The following is an 8370-nucleotide window of genomic DNA, read 5'->3' on the forward strand; positions in this document are numbered from 1 at the left end:
GCAGTGGCAGCTGAATAGATGGTGGATTGGGGACACACAGATACAAAATAGATTTCAAGGGCTTATAGGCTGTGTATAGACTTCTCTTGATCTAGGCAGAGCACAGAGTAAACTCATGAGAACCAGCATTGTAGAGAATATGGTACCCACTTGAGAACCATGTGGAAGCTGAAGCAGAAACCTCCTCTCTTCCTCTCTAGCCTTCATTTCCCTTCCTCAACAACAACATCAGAGCTAAATAATAATAATAATAATAATAATAATAATAATAATAATATGCTGGCGAGTTTACTGCTTGGAGCAATTGGCACATGAAGTAGCGTGTGGGGTACGTTTTGTGATAAAACAGCAATTGCGACTGGAATAACTCAGTGTCCTTGTTTTCTACCAAGTGAATTGATCTAAACTGGTCACAGTCCATCCAGAATAAAGCATATTGTTATTGCTTTTATTTTAATGGAGGATTGATCATGCTCTCCCATTGAAGTCAAAGAGACTTCAGCACACTTAACAACTTGCCTGTGTCACAACCCAAATTTTAAAATGAAAATGGAATTCCAAGCTGTATCTCTGCATGCTCCTCATACACTTCAGATGACACTCAAAATGTGTGTTTTTAAAGGCAAAATTAGCCAAAATGGACAAAGTGCCCAACCTAAAGTTACTTATACCAAAGTCCATCAAGACAAACAGGCTGGCTTAAATCTATGCTTGGCTTCTTTTTTGCACCAAGGTGAGACTTTTTCACAGGGCTCCTGGGATAATCAAACACAACATTCAGTTTCCATTTCTTGGGTTGTCAGTGTGCTTTGGATGGCTAAAAGGAAGCTGAAATGGTCCTTTTTTTAAACCCAGAGAGTTTGAGAGAATTTTTAATCTTCATCCATCCATCCTTCATTTGCATGGATGTGCTTATTTCTGGCATTTCCCTTCCCATGCATTTTGTGTGAGTCAACACTCATTGGTATGCAGTAGAAGATTAACCAGTAGATGAAGTATGCTAAAGTAAGGTTCCCAGTAAACTGTTGGTAACCTTCTCATCCCTTCATATCTGAGAGCGTCCCTGCATGGTGAGTGAATCCATCCTACTTCATGTTCTGTGCTCTTTCAAATTCTGGTACTTCCTAGTTTTTCACCTTGTCCATGAGAGGTGCAGTGTGGAGGTGGCCATATTGTTGTTTGTGGTACAATGCAACTACTAGCTAGAACTGGAAGGAGGCGGAAATGACTGTGCTTGTTGCATGGACATGTAAGATTAATGGAACTGGAGGAAGGTGCCTTCAATAGGGAAGAAAATGATATTCATAATTATTATTTCCCAGATTTGGAGAAAAAAATATGTTTCCTACCAATTGGAAAACTATGCTGGAAAGAATAATTAACCAGCAAGAGTTTTGTGTGATGTTCTTCTCGTATTCAACATCTCAAAGTGTTGCACAGGAATTATTATTCAGGAAAAAACAAAAAAAATGCATCTATTTGCTGCAATGAAGTTAGACTTACATTTATACAGCTGTTTCCTATTCACATTTACAATTCTGGTACCACTGCCATAATAATAAATGCATACAAAACACAGTTTAAAAGCCAGCCAACTGCATCGAATGAAGGAATTCTGTGTCTCTGGTGAACAGGGTCATATCAGGGAGTGGTGTGTAGCTACAATATTATAGCCATGCCTCTGGTGGTTTTTTGTTATTGTTTTGAGGTGTGTGTGTGTGTGTAGTCCTCCCTCCAAATTCACGGGGGATCCTTTCTAGACCACCACTACCCAATGAATTTGGAAATTTGTGTATATTCAAGCCCCATAGCTTTGAATGGCTGCATGTTCCTGTGTGTGACCATGTGCACATGTCATGGGTGTGTGCACCACTAACTTTAATGGAGATCGCCCCTCCATGAATAATCAAAACAGCAGATCTCATGTCCATGAAAATGGAGGGTTCACACACACACACACACACACACCATTTTCCTGTGCAAACAAATAACTTCCTATGCAGAAAATGGGAGGGTATTATTATTATTATTATTATTCATGCTAAAGGAAATAATTTTCTGTCCAGAATAATTCCTGTGCAACACTTCAGAATAGTTTCATAAAAGAGAGAATACCGTGGAGGAAAATCCATTTTCACCAGCAATATGGGGAAAAAACCTATTCATCCTCTGATGCAAGGATGAAATAGCCAAGAATTTATATCCCTAGTCTTGAGGATACTTCTGTTTGGTCATGTGAATAAAGAGGAGGGAGAAGATAAGGAGTGAGGTCTGTCAGGTCAGAATCTGCTTCCTTTCACCCATTTTTTTGTTTTCTAGAGGGTAATGTGTTATGGATTCAGATGACTGATGTGAACATTTTGTGTTGGGTCTGCTGTGTTCTTACAAACAGTTCTGGAAGTGGTGTAAGGATAGGAAGAGCCATTCAAACCACCACACATACCATAAATCCCATTGTGGGGAAAAGGCAGGATATAAATACTGAAAATAAATAAATAAATAAATAAATAAATAAATAAATAAATAAATAAATAAAATACAGATGCCCAAACAGGAGAGAAAAATGTTTGTCTTCAATACTGAAAACATTTTTCAAACATGGAAGAAACCAAAGGTTTTTAATGAATAAAGTGCCACAGGTGACTAGGATGGGAGAGAGTTTCATGGCTTAAAAGGGTGCATCCAGACTGATGGGAAAGTCCCAGATTTTGTTCCTGATCTTTCCAGTTTTATACTGGGTTTAAATAAAATAAACCAACCAGGGTGCTGGTATAAAAAGTAGCTCAACAAAAATATTCTGGGATAAGCAAAACATGGGCAGAACTCCAAAATAAAATCAGAAGGAACAGGAACAGAAATTTGGGACATTGTCTTCTTTGCAGTCAGTCTGGATGCACCTTTCTCAGACTGCTGCCACATTGCAGAATTAATGCAGTTCGACAGTACTTAACTGTCTTTGCTCAATGCTATGGAATCCTGAGATTTGTAGTTTGTTGTAGCACCAGAGTGCTCTGACTGAGAAGGCTAAATATCTCATAAAATGACCAATCCCAGATTTTCACAGCATTGAGTGATGGCAGTTAAAATGTTGTCAAACTGCATTCATTCTGCAGTGCAGATGCAGCCTGCAATTCGAAAGAGAGGCATGAAAGTGAAGCTGGTGGGAGGGGATTCTGGTCTGTGGGTGAGGGCCTTGTTTGCACACATGGGTGAGGAGGCAGAGGGGTAAATCCAGTGGGAACAATGGTATCAGAAAAATAATATGATTTCTTTTGCACAACTATTGGGGTGGGGGACAGGAGGAAACAGAAACTCAGCATGCTTCTGGTTAAAGAGGTTTTTGATCACTTTGTTGGTTTGGGCTTTTTCTTCTCTTTTTTTGGTGGTACAGGCTTGATCAACTGTTGGCTGTGATCCTGTTGGCCAATGTAACTACACTGGAGGAGGTGGCAGTGCCGTGCCAGGGGTGAAAGAGCCCAGTGGCGCTGTGATGATGGGAGGGATGGCAGTGAATACCAGGAGATGAAGTTCTCCTGCTAGTTTTTGGGCTGCTCAGGACCCAGCAGGGCATCCCCTTCTGGTGATGGAGACAACCTTCTCTGCCATCTCCCTCCCGGCCACTCTGCTCCACTCCAAAAAGTGCCTTATGCCGGCAGAGCGGACTGTTACGTCGGCGTAATGCACCCGAAGGATTCCAGCTTTAATCTCAAACTTGAAAACCTCAAAGGAGTGAATGACACATATCGAAACATATCAAAACCAGAAATAGGAGGCAAGGGGGAAACCCAACGCACACCTTTCTCAGCCCCATCTATTTCCTCTTTCTCTTCTCAGACTGGGAGTTTTCAACAAATCTTGATTTGCTTAATGTTTATTTTATTTTATATCCCGGAGTCTTGTTTGTTTGTTTGTTTCTGATCTGATTCCTTTAACTCTGGAATTGTGCCAGAACTGTGATGTGAAAGTGTGAGCTCTCCACCCCATCAAACTCCTCTCTCCACAATCTAGGCTTCTAATTCCTCTTTTCAGTTTTGTTTTTCTGTGCATGAAACATTGGGTGAAAAAAAATGAATGAAACTAGAGAAGACATCTTACTCTGATTACAGGGATGAGTGTATTTTATCTATCCTTAATAGTAATGATTTAGCACCTGAAGATGAGCAATTCTTCCATGTTCAAAATCTGGGTTTTCAACTACAAGCTTCTCCAATTTTCAGTTGAGTAAATTTGATGAGCATTGCCCTTTTCTGTGAAAATTCCACTTCAGTGTAATGTCTGTCCCATTTTCCTTGTTTTCATAAAATACAGTGTCCTGACACACCCTGAAAACAAATCCATTTTAGCATCGGTTTTAAAGGGCTGAAATCTACTTTGTCAGAGTTTCATTTTAAAGCATGGGTAACAGCCCAGAGAATTTGAGAGATATTAGTGATGCTCTGAGTTTGGCATTAGGTAAATCTTGTAGTAAAAAAAATTGCACCCTTATCCGACACACTGCTGTTTTGTTTTATGGCTGACCAGAGATCTTTTATTGCACTAGGTGGTTTGAGAGATAGATGCCGTCTGAGACTTGCCATCTGCCCTATCCAACTCTACGATTCTATCAGTTTTTTAAACATTTCAAATGTTCTGAACTGCAGCTCTGGCCTTCAAATGCCACCTTAAACAACACATTGTTCTGGAGCTGTGGTTATCCTCCTTTGGGCACCCATGCTGTGATGTACACAAATTTTCCAACTGTATTGGCTTAAAAGCTTCTGAATCTAATGTTTTCAGTGGCATCCAGGTCTGTGTCAATTCTGGTTAATATGTACCAGAGAAAACATCCGTATTTTGCAACAGGGCCTCTGGCCGTTGTTGTTGCATGATAAGGAAGAGAAGAGGGAAGGAGGCATAAGGTGTCCCAAATTCATGCACCCTTTGCATCCTCATCTATGGCCCCTCCATGCCCTCGAAAGCAGCAGTGAGACACAGATATCATTGTCTCCATATACCATCAAATTGCTCTTCACCTGACAAAATAAATGCTGGTGAAAATTGCATTTCCATTGAAAAGTCATTTTTGAAAGAGTGTCATAGATGCTTGCTTTCAAGCTAGCAAGAGCAAACGTCACCCTATATTCAGTACTTTCTTTTAGATGGGAACTCCCAGAATCCCAAACAACACAGCTTCTGATTGTGTTGGATGGACAATTATGGCTGGGGAGAAAAAGATGCTTTTCAAGATGTGGCCCAATGATACCAGCTAGTCACAAAAGTTGCTTTGCCATATTGATGAGGAAATCTTGGGGCAACTTAAATATTTAATATGCAACAAGACCCTTCAGCTTGTTAACTATACATTGTCCCAGACCTGTCATCTACTCCCTTTTGGTTTGATAAAGTGATCACTTTCAACAGATTGGGCCAGGTATATCTTAAAGGACAGTATTCCAAATCAGTGACAAAATAAATAAATACTAGATCCTCAATTGCAAAAATCCAGCCTTTGCTTTATTGATGTTTGTTGCTCCTTCTTTTCTTTGTTTTCATTTTCTTTTCCAATGACCCTAGTTTTAAAAGCAGAAAGGGGTAATGGTACTGATAACTGCTTAAAAATGGAACCCTGTTGTTACTTGGTAAAGCTTCTGTACCTTTGTTATACTTAATTGTATACCTGTGTATGTAAATATAAGGCATTCCTATTTTGCAGTCCAGAACAAAAAAAAATTAAAACTATTTGTAATATAGAATAAAGTTTATTAAAAAAGAAAACTAATGAAACCCAGTCATTTTGTGATGGCTTGATTGCTGAGCATAGTGTGAAAGAAAGAAAGTGCTGAGTAGACACTGCAGAATTAATGCACTTTGACACCACTTCAACTGCCATGGTTCAATGCTATGTAATTCTGGGATTTTTAGTTTTGTGAGACATGTAGCCTTCTCTGTCAGAGAGCTCAGGTGCCACAGCAAACTACAAATCCCAAGATTCCATAGGATGAAGCCATGGCAGTTAAAGCAGTGGCAAATTACATTAATTATGCAGCATGGCAGAAGCTTTGGTCTAAATCAGTGATGGCAAACTTATAGCACGCATGCCAGAGGTGGTACACAGAGCCCTCTCTGTGGGCACATGTGCCATCGTCCCAGCACAGAGTTTGTTACTAGAAAGCCAGAGGGACATGGCACTTTGTAATAATTAAGTGGGTTTTGGATTGCAGTTTGGGCACTCGGCCTTGAAAAGGTTCACCATCACTGCCATAGGATGAAGCCATGACAGTTAAAGCAGTGGCAAACTGCATTAATTATGCAGTGTGGCAGAAGCTTTGGTCTAAATGGTTTCTCCTTGACAACTTAAGGCCAAAAGAAAAACAGAACAAGCACAATCTGCCGGCCATTTCTTCTGCATACCCTCTCTATGACATGATGGAAGGTCTGTAGATACAATACTACCTTCTCTAATGAAGAGAAGTTGTGCTCAGTTTTCCACTGCATTATGTCCAACGAGGGACTATCAGGGAGCACAGAAGTTTTTAGATTAAGCTTAAACAATGTGAGCTCCTATACTGCACTTGTATAGCAGAAGGTCACACATAGTTATGTCGTGGTTACACTATTATATTCACCTTTGGCAGGGGCAATGTTCACCTAAGAAGCATCTTCCGTTGGCTCATATCTTTTTCTCTTGAATGGATTTTTATGTCTGGCAGCCCTCCTGAAAGTTTCACAAAGCGTTTGCTCAGTAATTAAAGGATTTTGCATCTCCAAAAGGCCATGAAGCTGAATGCAAGAAACAATATTATCTCGCCTGTCTCTTCTTCTCTTTTGTTATGCCTCTCTCTGCCCATTTTGCATCTCCCTCCACTATTCAGCTGGGTCTTTCTTTAAAAAACAAATATGGGGGGGGGGGGTGAAGGGCCTTTAATCTCATTTTTCCAGATGTTGTGCCTCGTCGGGTTTAATTTACTGTGCCGTCATTTTGTCGGGCCATGCAATTTTATTCCTTTTTTTCTGCCTGTCCCGGAGATTTTTAATGGGAGATTTGTAAGGTGCAGAGTGATCGCACAACCTACCACATTGGTAACTGTTAAGTCGTTTTCCAGAGAAGGCAAGAGGAGGTGGGAAGGGGGGAGGCAGCCATTCTGGGAAAGTAGAGAAAAGGCAGGTAAAAATAAGGCCATATTCAGAACCAGACAGCTTTAATTTAGAATATGAGGGGTTATACTCCTAGCATGAGATCCAGTGTGGTGTAGTGGTTTGAGTGTGGGCTAGGGCTTTGAGAAACCAGGATTCAACCATGGAAACTTGCTGGACAATTTTTGGAAAGTCACACTCTCTCAGCCTTAGAGGAAGGCATTGGCAAACACCCTCTGAATAAATCTTGCCAAGAAAATCCCATGATAGTACAGTATTGCCTTCAGTTCATCATAAGTCATAAATGATTTGAAGGCACACAGGAATGGCTAGTATGAGAACATAAAAGGAGACTCTCTAGATCAGATCAAGTCCTGTCAAGCCCATCATCCTATTTCCCCAGTGGCCAGCCAGACACATTATACTGCAAGTATGTATAGCTATATTTGCCCAGGAGTGAAGTCTGGAAGAAGGGCTTCCCGCGGAGGGGACAGTGCAGTTGGGTAGACATGGACCAGGGCCTTCCCAGTTGCTGCATTGCATTTGTGGAATGCCTTCCCCTTGGAGAGTCAGTTGGCACCAATGTTGGTTTCTTTTAGGCAGCAAGTCAAGACATAGCTTCTTATTAAAGCATTTGGGATCTAATTTAGAGAGAAAGCTTTCCCCTGAAGATCAAATTGACATCTGTCATTAAAACTCCTGCTAGTAAATTCCAAAGTTTAACTATGTGAATAACCCCTTGCACACTGTCCAAATGACACAATACATGCACATAATGTCAGGTTGTCCTCCTGTATGTCACCAATAGGATTCTAGCCATAGTCTATGATATCTGGAAAATCTAATAACCAGCTGGAGTGGATAGGCTCAGAGTAGGGACTGAAACCACCAAGCTATCTGTCCAATGCTGCAGCATGCAGTTTGCTGGTTCATCACATGAGGCAGTCTCACATAGTTCAAAGGCACCCAGTTCAAGTGCTACCAACTCTGCACAATGGTATAGTCGGAGCATTGAAATGCACAGTAACTGCAAATACCATGAGACGTTGCCCTATGCAATCCTTTCAAGATTCAGGACATGAGCCTGTTAAAGACTAAAGTGATGGAAGGTTATACAATGAGGCCTTGATATCTGCTGGGGGTCTAGTTCCAGGTCCTTCCCATGGAGGAAATATATATGTGTGTGTGTGTGTATATATATGTATATGTGTATATATATGTATATATATATATATATATATATATAGAGAGAGAGAG

General features: G+C 40.6%; 1 long non-coding RNA gene across 1 annotated transcript in view; it reads left to right on the forward strand.

The window, feature by feature from the left end:
• Nucleotides 1-6: 6 nt before the first annotated feature.
• LOC121930299 overlaps nucleotides 7-8370 on the forward strand; it is a 27221-nt gene continuing 18857 nt past the window's right edge. Inside the window, exon 1 of the long non-coding RNA XR_006103907.1 lies at nucleotides 7-1070. This is a non-coding gene — a long non-coding RNA (uncharacterized LOC121930299). The remainder of the gene's footprint in view (nucleotides 1071-8370) is intronic.

The sequence above is a fragment of the Sceloporus undulatus genome, chromosome 5 (genome assembly GCF_019175285.1).
Source record: "Sceloporus undulatus isolate JIND9_A2432 ecotype Alabama chromosome 5, SceUnd_v1.1, whole genome shotgun sequence".
NCBI classification, from domain to species: Eukaryota; Metazoa; Chordata; class Lepidosauria; order Squamata; family Phrynosomatidae; genus Sceloporus; species Sceloporus undulatus.